The sequence below is a fragment of the Gopherus flavomarginatus genome, chromosome 2 (assembly GCF_025201925.1).
Source record: "Gopherus flavomarginatus isolate rGopFla2 chromosome 2, rGopFla2.mat.asm, whole genome shotgun sequence".
NCBI lineage: Eukaryota > Metazoa > Chordata > Testudines > Testudinidae > Gopherus > Gopherus flavomarginatus.
Genome location: NC_066618.1, coordinates 254,346,334 through 254,362,289, shown reverse-complemented (window position 1 = coordinate 254,362,289; position 15,956 = coordinate 254,346,334). Strand labels below are relative to the sequence as shown.

The window sequence follows — 15,956 nt, the reverse complement described above, 5'->3', positions numbered from 1 at the left end:
TAATGTATTTTATCTTTGCTAACAGGGCTTCACCTAGGGTGATCAGGTGTCCCGATTTTATAGGGACAGTCCCAATTTTTGGGTCTTTTTCTTATATAGGCTCCTATTACACCCCACCCCTGTCCTGATTTTTCAGATTTGCTGTCTGGTCACCCTAGCTTCACCAGGCCACAAGTCCCAACTTCATGACTGTCCTGAAACTGAATCATCATGGACACTCTGCTATCTTTCGTTCCATATTTCACTTTCAGTGTTAACTCCCTGACAGTTAATGAATATATGACCAAGTAGACAATCAAGATTCTGCCTAGACCTGTGCAAACCCCCTATGTTTTGCTTTGTGAGAGTTTTGATGGGACACTAACAAACTCATTTTACATGGTTTTGCAACCCCTTCCTTTTGCTTAGCCGTTCGTGGTTGTATGAATTCGATATAAAATTGAAACAAAACTGGCAAGTTCCATTTGTAAAGATTATGTTTAACAATGAATCACTAGTGACAAACTCAATGGTTTGGAGCAAATCTTTCATCTAATTCCCTCTGTTGATTGTCTCCAATTCAGAGCCAGACAAAAGACTGGGCAAATTATTCACAAAAACCTCATCCATTTTTCACAGTGGGCACAAAATCCCAAAGAATTTCACCCAGTTTGGGAACTGCATATCCAACCCCAATTCCCAAAAGCAACATGCCGGTAAATGAACATGCCTAACTTATTGCAGCTTACTTACACTTGAGCTCTGATGAGAATCTGCAGTGCTCAGTCCCTCGCCAAATGTATAGATCTTGATTACTGTTGCCAATAACCCACCCATAGTGCCTATGACTGACTGGTGCATTTCCTACCCTGCATGTACTACAAAGGATATATACCTAGTGTATCTGAGGCCCTTTTAAGTAACACAGCCTTTGGTCAGAAGATTTAAATAAAAATCATTAGCACCTCTTTTTAAAGAAAGAAGGCTAAAATGACTATAGAGTCAGCTGAGTTTATAAGAAGAAACAATAGTGATCATTAAGGACAAAAAAAGAATGCCCTAATCTGGAGCTGTGAGGGAGGTGCTGTTTAAGGACAGTGAGTGGAGTGGACCTGTGGATCATTTAGTACTCAATAGTCCACAAGAGACTTTACAGAGTCAAAATACAGCACTGGATGGAATTCGATCTTTACACACTCTCTGCATGACTTCCTCACCACAGACACACAACCAAAGAGAAGGTTTCTTGACAGCTTTTGCAGCGAGTCCCTGGAGAACTCTTGATAGTTAGTGGAATCATTGACAGGATTCAAAAATAAAAAGACAGGGAAAGATATTCATCCAGAACTGATGGAGAAAGTAATAACGATACTACAACAATAATGCTTAGCATATATACAATGCTGTTCAAAAACAAGGCATGTTGCATGCTGTAGCTAACCAGTCTTCTCTACAACCCTGCTAGGTAGATAGGTATTATTATTGCCATTTCGCCAACGGGTAAACAGAGACAGAGAGACATTTTTGATTTATTATTTTGAGAACCCAAAAGCTCAGTAGGCACTTGGCAGAAAACAAGTGAAGAGGTAGTAATGCAATGAACAGTTATTAGCCCTCTGCAGGTAAAACCCACGTAGGGGAAGATCTGAGCTTGGCTTCATAACATTTATGATGGAAGTTCTTCCCTCAGATACAGAATGAGAAACTGAGTCTTTGTGAGCTGCTATTCTCTCTAGATCAGTGGTTCTCAAAGCCAGTCCGCTGCTTGTTCAGGGAAAGCCCCTGCGGGGCCGGGCCGGTTTGTTTACCTGCTGCATCTGCAGGTTCAGCTGATCATGGCTCCCACTGGCCGCAGTTCACCACTCTAGGCCAATGGTGGCTGTGGGAAGCATCGGCCAACACATCCCTCGGCCTGCGCTGCTTCCCACAGACCCCATTGGCCTGGAGCAGCAAACCACAACCAATGGGAGCTGCGATTGGCTGAACCTGTGGATGTGGCAGGTAAACAAACTGGCCCGGCCCAGCAGGGACTTTCCCTGAACAAGCAGTGGACCGGCTTTGACAACCACTCATCTAGGTCCTGATTTTTATTTATCACACATTGAGCTTCTTTGCATAAAGAAATACATGAACACAAAATAAAGAGCAAACCTGCATTATGTCCTCCCTTTCCCTCTTCTAATTATTAAACAGTGTTATGGGCAACATAAGAAACAAATTTATTGCAAGTGACACAAAACCTGTGCTACATCCACTTCAGTCTTCCTTACTGGTTCATTTAGATTCAGCCTGAGCAAGGACTGCAGGTCTGCCTGGCCCTTGCATAGGCCAGACAAGGTGTGTATGGAAAGGAAAAAGAAGGAAAGGATCCTCCTCCTCCACAGTATGTGTCCAAAGCCAGACTGGGCATATTGTGATAGAGGATCTATCACTTCAGTCAATGCTTAACATAGCAGAGAACTCCAACCCCACTGTCACAAGCCTCTCTTCCTTTCTTATCCTGGTCAAGGAGACCTAGTGCCACAAGCCAGCTCTCAGCATTCTACTTCCCCAGCAGACACATCCTAGTGATCCACACAGCACGTAGTCTCATGAAATGTGGGTCTAAGTAGGGGGAAAGATGAGAAGTGAAATGGAAATAAGGAGCTATTAAACTTAAAATGCAGGAGGAGCATGGATCTAGACACCCATCTTTCCAAAGCAGTGCTAGAAGTCATCCTAAAACTATTTCATATATACAATCTGAGGATCCCTCACTGGCTGCCCTGCCCACCTGCCCTCTTGCAGGCCTCCTAAATTGCACACAAGGAATCTCTTCTTCTGGCCACTGTAGGGGCGCTGCAGCTGGGCAAAGTGCCTGCACAGAAGACTTTAGGTGGGAGGGATAGCTCAGTGGTTTGAGCATTGGCCTGCTACACCCAGGGTTGTGAGCTCAATCCTTGAGGGGGGCATTTAGGGATCTGGGGCAAAAATCTGTCTGGGGACTAACCCTAGTTTGAGCAGGGCGTTGGACTAGATGACCTCCTGAGGTCCATTCCAACCCTGATATTCTATGATTCATTTCCTCCTGCAAACCTCCCCATGCTTTCCACTGATCTCCAGAGCACCTGCTCCAGCTTCAATGTGACAACCTCCGGGTATACTGGATAGAACTCTGCTCCTGAGCACCATAGCTGGGGAAAGTACATTCCCTGAAGAATACAGATGAGCCTCAGCACAGACTCCTGATCCTGTAGGCCTCCCTTTCTGCCCCAAACTGCCTTCTGCTCCCCAGATCAATGCCCAAGTTCACCTACCAGGTCTGCACTCTGGATACAAACTTCACTATGGCTAGACTATATTAGCTCCAAATAAAGTGCAAGGAAATAAAGTTCCACCACATTGTTTCTTATGTATTTCATTGTGGGACACATATGCATTAGCAGCAAACAATGCTAAAGCATCATTCTTTATTATTGCTTTTGCTTAAAAAAATTGCCCTTCATACTTACCAATATAATGTTGACTTTGGATTTAGCTTGTTGTTAACTTCTGTCAACATTTAGAAACAAACTCTTTTTTAAATATCTGTAATTCTAAACCAGCTTGTTTGATTTAATTCAATTATTCAACCACTCCCCTCCCCCCGCAAATAAAACTCCCCAAACCCTCCTTCATAGTCGGAAAACATACAGACCTTTACTTCAAAAGCTGAAATCAACTTTATAATAATGGAATCTTGGTTGCAGCATCAACTATGGAAAGACCACTAGTCTTTCCAGAATGGGCTTTGGTGCAAACGTTATTCAGGGTTTATAATACGCTGTTCCCTTTTTGTTTAAATCTGTGTGGATGCATGTTTCACAGCTCCATGTTTGTGTGATTAGATGAAAATCAAGGGATTAAGGTTCAGGTGGATGGCATGTGTGTTGGATCATGTCACCTGAGCATTTTCAGGAATTCAAACCTTAAAAACCTGTGCAGTTTGAGAGATTGCCTCACCTTTCTTCTTCCAAAACAAGGTGCAGATTTGCAATGGAATAGAATTTGCAAGCTCTGTTTCATTTTCTAAATGTTCATTATTTAAAGCTATACTTATCCTGGGGAATATATGCAGAAACACTGATTTTTAAAGAGATCTTGGCAAAGTTAATATTTTGGCCTTCATTATCAATTATTTTACCAGGGAATCATTATCACTAGAGGTTTGTATCAGAAACATTTCATATTTAAATGATCTTATACACTATAAATTTGTGCATATGTATATAATGTACATACATGCAAAATCCTAATATATATATATATATATATATATATATATATATATATATATATATATATATATATATTTCGATTAGCAGGCTTACAAAATTCTGTCTGTCCACTCACCTAGGGGCAATTTTTTGATACATGTGTAAAATATTAATTTTCTTTAATACATCCCCTCTTTATGGAAAGAGTGAGAGATTGTGTGCCTGACTTGGTAGTTTACTGGTCACTATTTTGCATCATATAGGTGACTATTTATGCACTCATATTTTAGATATATAAAACCTGGAGATATGTATCTATAACAATCATACTTGTATATTAATGACACTACTGTCTCCCATATGTAAATAGCAGAATTTGAGTTTTACATTACGAAACTACTGCCAGCTAGGATTGCTTCACTGGTTACATAATTCTATAATCACTGCAGAAATACCAACTGTACGGCCTCACCTACAGTGGAGCTTTGCCTGTTTCATCTGGTAATCTGGAAACACACTGTAGATAGGATTTACAGTGATAGGTCACTTAGGGATCTCTTGATTTACCTTCCCTCGGAGACTAATCAGTCCAGAAGCAACAGTGCCCTCCCCCTTCTTGTCTACAGCCAGGGGCTGCTCTAGGTATTTTGAAGCCCCAAGCACGGCAGGCGGGCTGCCTTCAGTGGCATGCCTGTGGGAGGTCCACCGAAGCCACGGGAGCAGCGGATCCTCCGCAGGCATGCTGCTGAAGGCAACCTCCCTGCCACCCTTGCGGCGACTGACAGAGCACCTCCCGTGGCTTGCTGCCCCAGGCACGCGCTTGGCATGCTGGTGCCTGGAGCCGCCCCTGTCTACAGTACCTCTGTTTAGAACACTTTGCTTGTGATATATGCTGACTCCCAGTATTCTGTTTCTGGAATACAGTAAGTGCCAAAATATCTTCCTTTATAGATAACTTGTCTGCCCCAGCATGGCATTCAGCATCCAGTCTGGGAGTTTTTAAAATCAAAGATCTTAACTATGTCCTATGGACTTGGTCCTGAGAAGTATTGAGCATTTCAAAATCAATGGAAGATCACCACCCTGCAGGGCAGAAATTCATAAAGTGCTTTGGGAGCTTTTGGGACAAAACTCTTGCAGCTGAGCACATGGTAGGAGACATTCAGTACCTGGCAGGACTGAGTCCTTTATATAGGGATCATCACTTCACGTATCACAAAATGCAGTCTGTTCTGCTAGGGAAGAGAGGGAAGGGGAGAAATCAGTGCCAGGGACCTGCACACTGTCCTGACCACAATGCAGAGCAGGCCAGCCACATGAGGAAGCATATGCTGCCCCTAACTAGGGGACATTTCAGTAGGCTGCTCTCGTTGCATGCCCAGAAGCTCCTAGCCTTCCCCGGTTTCAGGCCATGGCTAAAAGCCATAGCAGAGCCCCATATATTTGCATTAGCATATGCTTATACAAGACTATACTGTATAAACTTACCAGTGTGCCATTTATTTAAGAGGGCAGCAATGCAGCTCTTTTAAACATGGGAAACAAACAAAATGTTTGTATAGTGGATGGAAAACAATGGACAATAATAGTGTTCAGAAAGTAAGCACTCAGCATGGCAGCAATATTTACATAGCCAATGTATTTACAGTAGCACAGATACAAAGTTAAGAGAGAAGCCCCAACCAACCCCCACAGCTGAACTTCCCCAGACTTTGAAATGCAGATTAAGAGCTGCGTTTTGCAGCTTGGGCCCATTAGAATTCCTGTGAGAGCAGCCAACAAATGTACATCGCACTATGACTTCCATGGGAGCCTGCCTGAGTAGGGGTGAAAATCAACCAAGGGCCTTAAGATTCAGCCCACTGGCTACAAAAACAAATACTCACTACAGAAAGATGGCTCATGAGAATAAAATAATGACAAGAAACGGAAAGATCAACAGTCTGGGTTAAGTTGACAGCTGAGCCACTGGATGAAAGATGGAGCAAGTGGAATGAAGAGATCCAAAATAAATCACTGAAATGACTTCTGGGACACAGTTTGCAGTTAAGTTTTTCAAAGCAATTAAGAGTTTGATTTACAAGCTGGAATATTGTCACTTATATTCTTGAAACAATCATCCGTGATGGAACAGAAAAGTAAATTGATTATGATCCATATTGATTGTGGCTGGAAAACATCAAATGTGAATATTCAGAATACCTGAAGAGAATGCTTTTATGTTGCTTGTTTTTCACTAAAGCACGATCGTGTAAAGAGTCTTAAAAAGGCCAGTAAAGATGACACTTGATAAATGGCCTACAGTCCTATTTTCAAAAAAGAGTTTAGGGTTGCAAGATTGCTTAGTACTGGAGCTCTGAGAAAGGCAGAACTGTCAGCCAGAGAATATTTCCTGAGGAAAGATGGTTTGAGGTAGAAGGAGATAGAAATGGTGGCTGTTTGAATACAATGATCTGGTATCAACATATTCAAAATATTGATGCACTGGGGTTGAAATGTTGCCATTTTCCAGAAGGAACTGTCTCCACCAGCAATTTGTCAGCATGCACTTCCTATCCACAGGACATTTAAACATTTCTTCAGCTTACTAGCCTCCTATATAGGGTGACTAGATGTCCTGATTTTATAGGGACAGTCCTGATTTTTGGGTCTTTTTCTTATATAGGCTCCTATTACTGCCTACTCCTGTCCTGATTTTTCAGATTTGCTCTCTGGTCACCCTACCCCTATATCATACAAAATATATCACCTTGCACCTGGAATAGTTGAACAAGTAGACCCATCTTAGACCCAGACCGTGACATAATTACCAACATTGAGTAATACCTTATTCCACACTTAGCTCTATTGACTCCAATGGTATACGTGTAATGTAAGGTACCATTTCAGCATGGGTAAGGATATCACGGCTGCAACTGGTAAAGTAGGTCATCCCCAGTCTGATTTTCTGCTTCTCGTGTACCAATATGATGGGAATGCTACCACATTGTGGCAGCTTACACTTTTTTACCAAGCACAATGCTGGTTCCCATGACAGTGACCTTTCCTCCAAGTAGATAAGTCATTACCAGGCCCAGTGGTGTCCCCATCATATGTACAGGGAATATCTGCTTACACAGATCATATCTTATCTACTATTTAAAAGCTTTTAAAAAACTACATACACTCAATGTATATCCAACTCTGAATGTGCAATCAGTCTTGCTGTGAGACAAAAGAACCACTTCTTTCCTCAGTTTCCATACTTCTTATTATAAATCGCAATGAGAGCCCTGTAAAGTTTGCAGAGCTCTTCACAAAACAGAGTAATACACCTTCCTTGCCCCCAAAGAGCTTACATTCTAAGATAGAGAAAAGAGACCAACTTTAAGGAATAACTCAGCAAGGGAGGTTGAGGCAATTTTTGCTGATATAAAAAACAGAGGAAGGACTGCTGGATGAAGTGGGTTTTAAGGAGGGATTCAAATGGGGAGGAGGTGGTACTTGGGGGAGTAGGGAGATAACATGATTAGAGAGACAAAACTGAGACCGTGAGAAGGACAAGAAGGCAGCAGTAAAGGTGAAAGGACTGAGAGCAGGTTGGGGAGCAAGAGAAGGGATGGGGGAAATGGGAGCAGACATGTAGCTGAGGGCTATGCAGTGGAAGGCTTTGCAGATTCAGAAACTGGAATTTAATGTGATGAGACAGGGAGCTAATGAAAGCATTCAGGGAGGGTAGATCTACACTGCACACTCCTTATGGCCACATGTAGAGTCCATATGCTGCATGCCCCTACCACAGTATAAATAGCAATGTAGATGGTGAGGCACTGCTTAGGTGAGTAGAGGAAAGATACACCTGCACCCTGTGGATATGTATCCTACATAGCTCTACATACCCAAGCAGTGCCTTCTCCATCTCCATTGCTATGTTTAGCATTGTAGTGTCCCACTGCCTCCCCAATGCCAGAGTCTTTCCCTGCCATAGAGAAAACCCTGGCAGTGTGGAGGCAGCAGGGCAAGGCTCTGGCAATGGGAGGCAGTGGAGAAAGACTCCACTGGGACTCAGGTGCTGGAGCCTTTCACCGCTTCAGGGAAAGGCTCTGGCAGCAGGGAAGCAGTGGGAAAAGGCTCCTTGCTCCCAAAGTCTTCCCCCTGCCTACCCATGACAGAGCCTTCCATTGCGGCATGCACTATACATACCCTACGTGCTGCCAGCAGTGGTGTGCAGAGTAGATGTAGTATGCTGTGCGGGATAGGTGGGGCAATGTGGTGAGAGGAAGAGGACTTTAGCAGTCATACTTCCAGAAGGGGAGAGGTGAGAGGCCAGACAGGAGGTTACTGTTGTCAATGCCAGAGACAACCTTGGTGCAGAGAAAAGCAATGATTTATTTATTTCCTAAGTTATTGCTGAAGAGCCTCATGAAAACTCTTTGTTTTAAAAGAAGATTGGTTAGGAGGTGCACGAAGGGAGTTCCAGGCAGAAGGGGAAGTAGAGAATCAAGCTTGGAAATGAGACTGGGAAGCTATGAAAGGGTAGAACACAAACGGTGATAGGAGAAGTAGAAAGAAATGAAAGAAGAGATGTAGGCAGGTGTGAATTGGTGCAGAGGCTTAAAAGGTGAAGACATCAAGTCTGATCTTGATACGGAAGGTGAGAGGATGCCTGTAGAGAGATGTGAAGGGAAGGTAATATGGCCAGTGGAGATAGAGAGGAAGATGATCCTAGTAGTGTTTTGTAGAGTCTGGAGTGAAGTTACATTCACTTGGAAGGACAGTAGAAAGCTCATGAGTTACACTCAACTGGAAGAATGGTGGCTATAGTATTGGACCTCAAGGGCACATTGAAGGGATGGAGCAGAAGCAGGAAGAAATGGGGCATCTATAGAGGTTCATGGATGAACAAGGACACATCACATTTTTTACAACACTGTATATCTTTGGGTTCCTATATTACATCACTTTCAAAGACATAACTCACAGTGACATCAACATGAGCATTGCCTATGCAAGGAGTCTGATGCAGTGGCCTTCTAGAGAATCTTCCATCTGACCATTTATTCCAGATGGTTAGCATTGCCCAGCAACATTGCAGAACAGTTTAAGACAGAAAGTGAGGGAGAATGTTTTATCCAACTCAGACTGCAGGTGGAATTTTGTATGAAGAATATAATTTCCTAAACTGAAATTTGGTCAGGACCCTTCAGTTAACATCCTTCTTTCAGAAAAGAAAAGAAAAAGAAGCCAGGGGCATTTCAACAACAGTTAGCCAGAACCTGTTTTATGGCTCATCTGTTTGACAGCATCCCCATTAGCACACCACATCCCTAGAACTATGACTGATAATTGGCTTAATAGTGAGTCAGGACCTGACCTTGAGAAGCGTTGAGCATTTGATTTTAAGTGTAAATTCTCAGCACCTTTCAGGATTAGGCATCACTGATCTCACTTCCTACACCACGTAGGTTTTCTGTGGAGGTCTCCCATTCTGTTATTAACCAAGTATGCTTGGAAGAATTGACAGCATCCTAGAGTGAACACTGCAGAGCTGACAATAGAATGTGGGTTGCTGAAGTGGCCTACAGGAAAGCTGTTCCAAATGCAGCAGTAACAGAGGAGAAGGCTCTTGCCCCAAGAGTAGTAGACTGTAAGAAAGAAAGGAATTCTGGTGCTAGATGAACAGAGGGATTGAGGGTGCAACTAGATTGATGAACCATTTGTGAGGTAGGCTAGCTCGAGACCATGGTAGAGTTGAAAAACAAGAAAGGCAGTTCTGAACAGCAGTGGATGTGGTCTCTTGTTTAAGGAACATGAAAAGTCGTCTCATGCAGTTCACAAGTGAAGGCAGAAGAGTTATCTTTTAGGCAGTAATTACAGTATTCCAGCCTGTAATTGTGCTTTGATCTGTTTATGAGTGGTTCTGTGATCAAATTAAATGCCACCACTAAGTCAAAATACAGTACGTATGTGATAGCAGTTGAATATATGCAGGCACCTCTTTTGTATCTGGCTCACACTACACCGTTCTATTGGATAAAACTAAAGTAAAATGTCTGAAAGCATCTAAGAGTGCTCTTAAACAATATACACCTCTACCCCAATATAACGCTGTCCTTGGGAGCCAAAAAATCTTACTGCATTACAGGTGAAACTGCGTTATATCAAATTTGCTTTGATCCACCGGAGTGCTCAGCTCCCCACCCCCCAGTGCTGCTTTACCACGTTATATCCGAATTAGTGTTATATCAGGTCGCATTATATCGGGGTAGAGGTGTACATGTATATAACCCTAAATATATGTTTACCGGAAAGGCTAGACTTCAGAGTAGACAATATTAACATTCACATACGCGTGATTGGTTGGTGGGTTTTGAGTCACTGTTAAAAATCAGGCAAGCTAAGGATATGAGCCATAATTTTGATATTTCCAGTACTCTGACAGTTGTACTGTAAATATTGGGCCTGATCCTGAGAGTTGCCAAATACCAGCAACCCACTGAGAGCTACAAGGATCACATAATTAATGTTATCTAAAGCAGAGGAGTCTCTGTCACTAAGGTTTCATTTTATTATCTTCTAGAACACTATCCACCTTGACTGAAAAAGGCAGGCCTTAAATAGTACCCAAGAAACTCATTTTATAACTAATACAGACACCCAGCAAGAATGGAAAGTTCACCTTCCCAGCAGTAGAGCTGAACTGCTGTGTAAATTAATGTGCTAACAATCCCGGGGTGTCAAAAAAACAAAACAAAATACAAAAAAACACTTGAGGGGGCAGCTGGGCTAAGAACAAGTCAGGTGATGTAACAATTTCCTAAATTGCCTTCCACTGCAGTTTAGTGGCCAGGAGAGTTGGCAAATAGAGCCAGCTGTGGAAATCCTCACTGCTGAGGGTACTGGTGTAATACAGCAAGAAGGCTTCCATCCACACCCCTTTTCCCCTCTGCAAAGCCCTGGATATCACAGTCCTTTCCCTTGGAATACACTGGGCTGAATTTTTTGTCTGACACAGTTTTCCTGTTTTTATGGCCAGGTCAATCATCTTCTCTGATTGGTTTCCCTCTAGCAGAGTAAGGCAAGATACCATTGTGCTTTGCCTGTCAATATATAAATATGGGTATTCTTAGGCACGTGGAAGCTCTCCAGACTGAAAGGAAACCTAAATGGTCTATACTGATCACAGCCTCTGATCACAGTTCCACAGCTTGTTTACCTCTGTTGCCTACAGGAGGCACCTCAGCCTAATTGAGGCAATTGTCTCTAGAATTTCTGGACCAGTTAAATCTAGAAAAGAGTGTGGAGAAGGAAGAGGACAAAGATATTTCTCCATCTACAGTAGGATCAGCCAAGTGACCTGAGATAGGCCCATGCTTATTATCTCAATTGGTCACTTTTTTCCATATATCCAGCAAGCTACCATAGGCCTTGGTAGCAGAGGGCAACCAGGGGCAAGGTAGGGGCCAGAGTTACCAGAGATCCCATGGTCTCTGCTAGAGTGCTGGAGGATTGTTTTTTTTTATGGTTTCCTTTTAGAAAAGGAGATGTTTAGAGAGAAGAATGTGGTATCTGCTGTGAATCCCAAAAATTCTAATCTGAAAAATTGGGTTAAAAGGATTATTACGTATTTACCTGGAATTTCAGAAATATGAGGTGTTAACTAGGATAGAAGATTTGGGAGTTTTTCTGCATTCAAAACGTTGTGTAGGCCAATGACGATTTCACATCCAAGGATCTTAGGAACTAATGCCAATCACTATTACCCTCTATGAGAAATTGATGTATTTGTTTTAATTCTAAATGCTTTGGGATACTGAGAAATGCTTTGCTCAGATCTAATTTTGCTTGAGAGTTTCCTTTGAATACTACAAGTCCATCCATGAAGAATGGCTGGGTGGCCATAAAATTGTTAATAGTTACAGATGTCTGTGAAAAAAACATGGTAATATCTGTATTATTTTTTCATAAATGATGAGTATCTCTGGCTATCTGATTACTACCATGCTGTCTGCTACATGGGTGCAAAGAGTTAACTCAGTTCTGGTTGGTTTTATACATCTGCAAGAAGGCAGACAATTGTTTTAGATAGTCCCCAATCACTGATACTTAAACTATACAGGTGTCAATTCATTTGAAGGTTTTCCCATCACAGACTGATCAATAACTGGCTGAATACTCTGGAGTGGTAGGGGTGGGGACAAGGGTAATCCAAGCGGGCAAAATAAAGCAAAGGACTTGGAGGGGGAAGGGGTTAAAGTCTCAGCCCTGAAGCTGGGAGGGAAACAGAAGGGAACAAGTGACTTCCGAGAATTCACTGATCCTCCACTCTCAGAAGCTTTCATACCTGGGATAAGCTGAGCCTACCTAATTCTTGAGAGGAAAGCTAAAGTTTTAGGCTAGAGAATATGCATTTAGGCAGTTGTTGTTTTAACTCTTTCCTCTCTTTTATGTTCCTGTGGATAAATAAATAATACTTTGTTTTGAAGAAACAGTTCTGTGTCACTGCACATACCTGCTGGTCACAGCTCCTGAAGGAAGACTATGGCAAGGGCCAAACCCAGTTGGATCTACTGAGAAAATACAGTTGGATCTGCTGAGGAAACACAGTTGATAAATAGAAGTGCTGTAGTCTGGGGACCTAGTCGGTGGATAGAAGAATTGTGGGATTCCACCCTGAGAGAAGTGAAAGTGCAGGGCCTGCCTCTTGGAAAGGTGCCTAGAGAGAGACTGACTGAGGAGGCAAAGGCACAGCTCGGCCAGAACCATGGTAATGTAAACCAAGGCATTTACCCACAGAGAACTGAGGACAATGAGAGCTAAATTTCAGCCACCCCGAAATTTCAACATCTAAGAAGAGCTGGGCAGGAAATAGTTCTCCCTCCCATAAAAGTTTTCAAGATTTAAAAAAATATTCATGTCCAAACTGAGACAAAAAGTAGCTCTCAAAAAATTTTGCAACCTCCCTCCCCCCCCTCAAAAATATTGGTTTGGGGCAATCAAAATTTAAATAATTTGGAAAGTTGTTTTATTTCAGTTTCAACAATTATTTTTTTACTCTAATTAGCTTCTGTTTCAAAATGAAAAGCAGTTTTGAACTGGAAAATCAGAAATTTTCATTTTGATAATAGCAAAATGGCACATTTTGACAATTTCAATTTTTTTTCAAAAATATTTTGAGTTGAGAAATTTATTGAAAACTACTCTTTCCCATGAAAGATTTTGATTTTGACAAATGGGTATTTTTTTTGATCAAAAAAAAATCATTAAGAAATTCCTGACCAGCTCTACATCTAAGGGCTTGTGCATTCTGGGATAAATTGCAGTCCTAGGGTTATGACAGTTCTGTGCTGAAGTGTTTATTTCATGCACAAAATGTCTAACACCTCATACAAAAATAAAATATACCTTAAAACCGCACCAAGTATATTACACCATAAATAAGTCCCTCTGCTAGGGAAACAGGCTCTCAATTATCCCTCACCAGATAAAATCCCAACAAGGAAAAATGCTTCTGTGCCTCTCTTAACAATATCCCTCCTAGCTCTCCCTCTTCCTGAGCTGCCAAAGCAAGGCTTTTATAATAGCATGCAGAGCCCAAGCAGCCAAGAGGTGAACTAATCCCTCCTATAACCCTACCCCAGTTAGGCCCCATAAGATCCCTTATAAAATGAATACACAAAAAGGTTGTTGTGAAGAAGGTAGAGTTGCTACACACAACATTCCTGACACAAATGTACAAAAGCAAAGAGATAAAAAATTAATCCATCTCACAGTGCATGCCTGCTACTTCTCCACCCACATGTATGCACCTTACTATTACCACAACTAGTGCGTGCCACAGACCAACCTCTACAATCTTTACTCTGCCTCCTCTTTCCTCCTTCTGCAACCCCCGCTTTAAAAGCCATTTTCCCAAAGACTAGTAACTATATCTGTTTAAGGATACTTGCTCATGTTAAGAGAGAATAACCTGGTGAAATGCTGTGCGCTGAAGAGTAGTAAAAAGGAGTAATGGAAGGCTGGCATTTCTAGGGCATGGAATTAAGGTTGCAGTGTGTGGTGTATGGTTGTTGTGGTAGTAGTAAGGTGTGTCCTTGTGGGTGAAAATACCATTAGATGGCTTAACTTTTCATTTCCTTGGTTCTGTGAGTGTGTGTCAGGTATATTATGCTTGTAGTACCCCTAACCATTTCCCATCAAAGTTTCTGTATATTTATCTCATACATTGTTTTAAGGCTTAACTAGAGAGGTGCAAGTTGTTCAGAGGGGGATGGACTCATGGAGCGGGTAGAAGTGCAGTTACGCATGAACCTTCGTGTTTTAGCATTTGCACATTACTCCTGAGGGAATTCTGCACCAAAAAACAAAACTTCTTCACACAATATTTTAAAATTCTGCAAAATTCTGCATATTTTATTTGTCAGTAAATAAACATGGAGGCTCCAGCATGGCAGTGGGAAGCACAGGCCACTGGCTGCACAGAGGTGGGAGATCATCTGCTGGAGAGGGGTGTATGACTGCTTTAGCAACTTCCCTGTGCTTCCCCCATCAGAAAATCATTTTTCTGAGGGGAAGCGACAAAAATCTGTAGGGGTCGGGGCCATGAATTCCTGTGGTGCAGAATTCCCCAAGAGTAGCACACGAGCCCTTCTCTATTGCAGATAAAATCTGACAGAAAGCATAGCTCTAATAGAGAAAGATTTATGTGCCCCTGGCCCCAATCAACCAATCAGGCTTGTGTGCACCAAGCCCCAGTCAGCAAACCTGCCATTATTCAGGTTTGTGTTCACTGGGCATAAAACGTTCAGCTATAATGTGAAAAATGGCTAAAAATAATCTACATTCAACACTGTTTTTAAAAACATATTACACTGGATCTAGTCAGGATCCACCTCTCTGCCAAGTTCAGTGCAGATAATGCTGATAAGAGATATCAGTCAACAATGAAAGGTAATATCACCAAGGAAAAGCTTTAGCCAAAACCCAAAATCAAATTTCCAATTAAAAATGTAAGAGAAAGGAACCAAGAAATACATAGAAAATTCAAAGGGCATAAAACTAACCCTTTGTGAAATTTCACACTGAGTGGCCACCTACTTTTAGAGAAAACAGGAATTTATGCCCCATTTTAAGCCCAATGTAGAATACAACCTTAAGTATAGAGTCACTACAAGCATCTCCGTAATAAATGTGGAGTCCCTGCTCATTCAGGTCCACTGGGTGACTACTCCACCACAGCTTGTGAATGAAGGGCTCCAACTGCTTCCTTTGCTAGGCCCTGAGAAATATCTGTGTATATTGGGTTTCCTACAATTGAGTACAGTAGCTCAGCCTGAGTACAGTACTAGGACACGGTTTGGAAAAAAAGCAGGTTGAATCCTTCTGCTAGTATGCAGTCACTGTACATGCTTTTAATGATTTGAACTTCTTTGCCTACTCAACATAACTGAAAAATGACATTCATTTGTGTGTGAAAAATAGCTCTGTACACCTTATTTGAGTTTAGGGCTGGACCACGGTTGGGCCTGAGCAAGTGCACAAAGCTCCCTTCCGTGCTACACGTACATAAAGGGCTGCCACAATCTCAATCCATGAACTACCTGGGCCCAGTTCTTCTCCATCAATAAAAGTTACTCATGTCTTGCTGGAGGAGATACCAGCCTGTGAGTGCAAGGACTGTCAATGCCACCACCAACACCAGACATTTCAAGGAGTGCTGGGCAGAGTGCAGGGTAAGGGTATGTCTCTGTCCCCTTCTGTTCA

General features: G+C 42.2%; 1 long non-coding RNA gene across 1 annotated transcript in view; it reads left to right on the top strand.

The window, feature by feature from the left end:
- The window catches only part of LOC127045459 (uncharacterized), a 96,944-nt gene extending 89,238 nt beyond the window's left edge, over positions 1 to 7,706 (top strand). The window contains exon 3 of the long non-coding RNA XR_007772733.1: positions 7,688 to 7,706. This is a non-coding gene — a long non-coding RNA (uncharacterized LOC127045459). The remainder of the gene's footprint in view (positions 1 to 7,687) is intronic.
- The last annotated feature ends 8,250 nt before the right edge of the window (positions 7,707 to 15,956 follow it).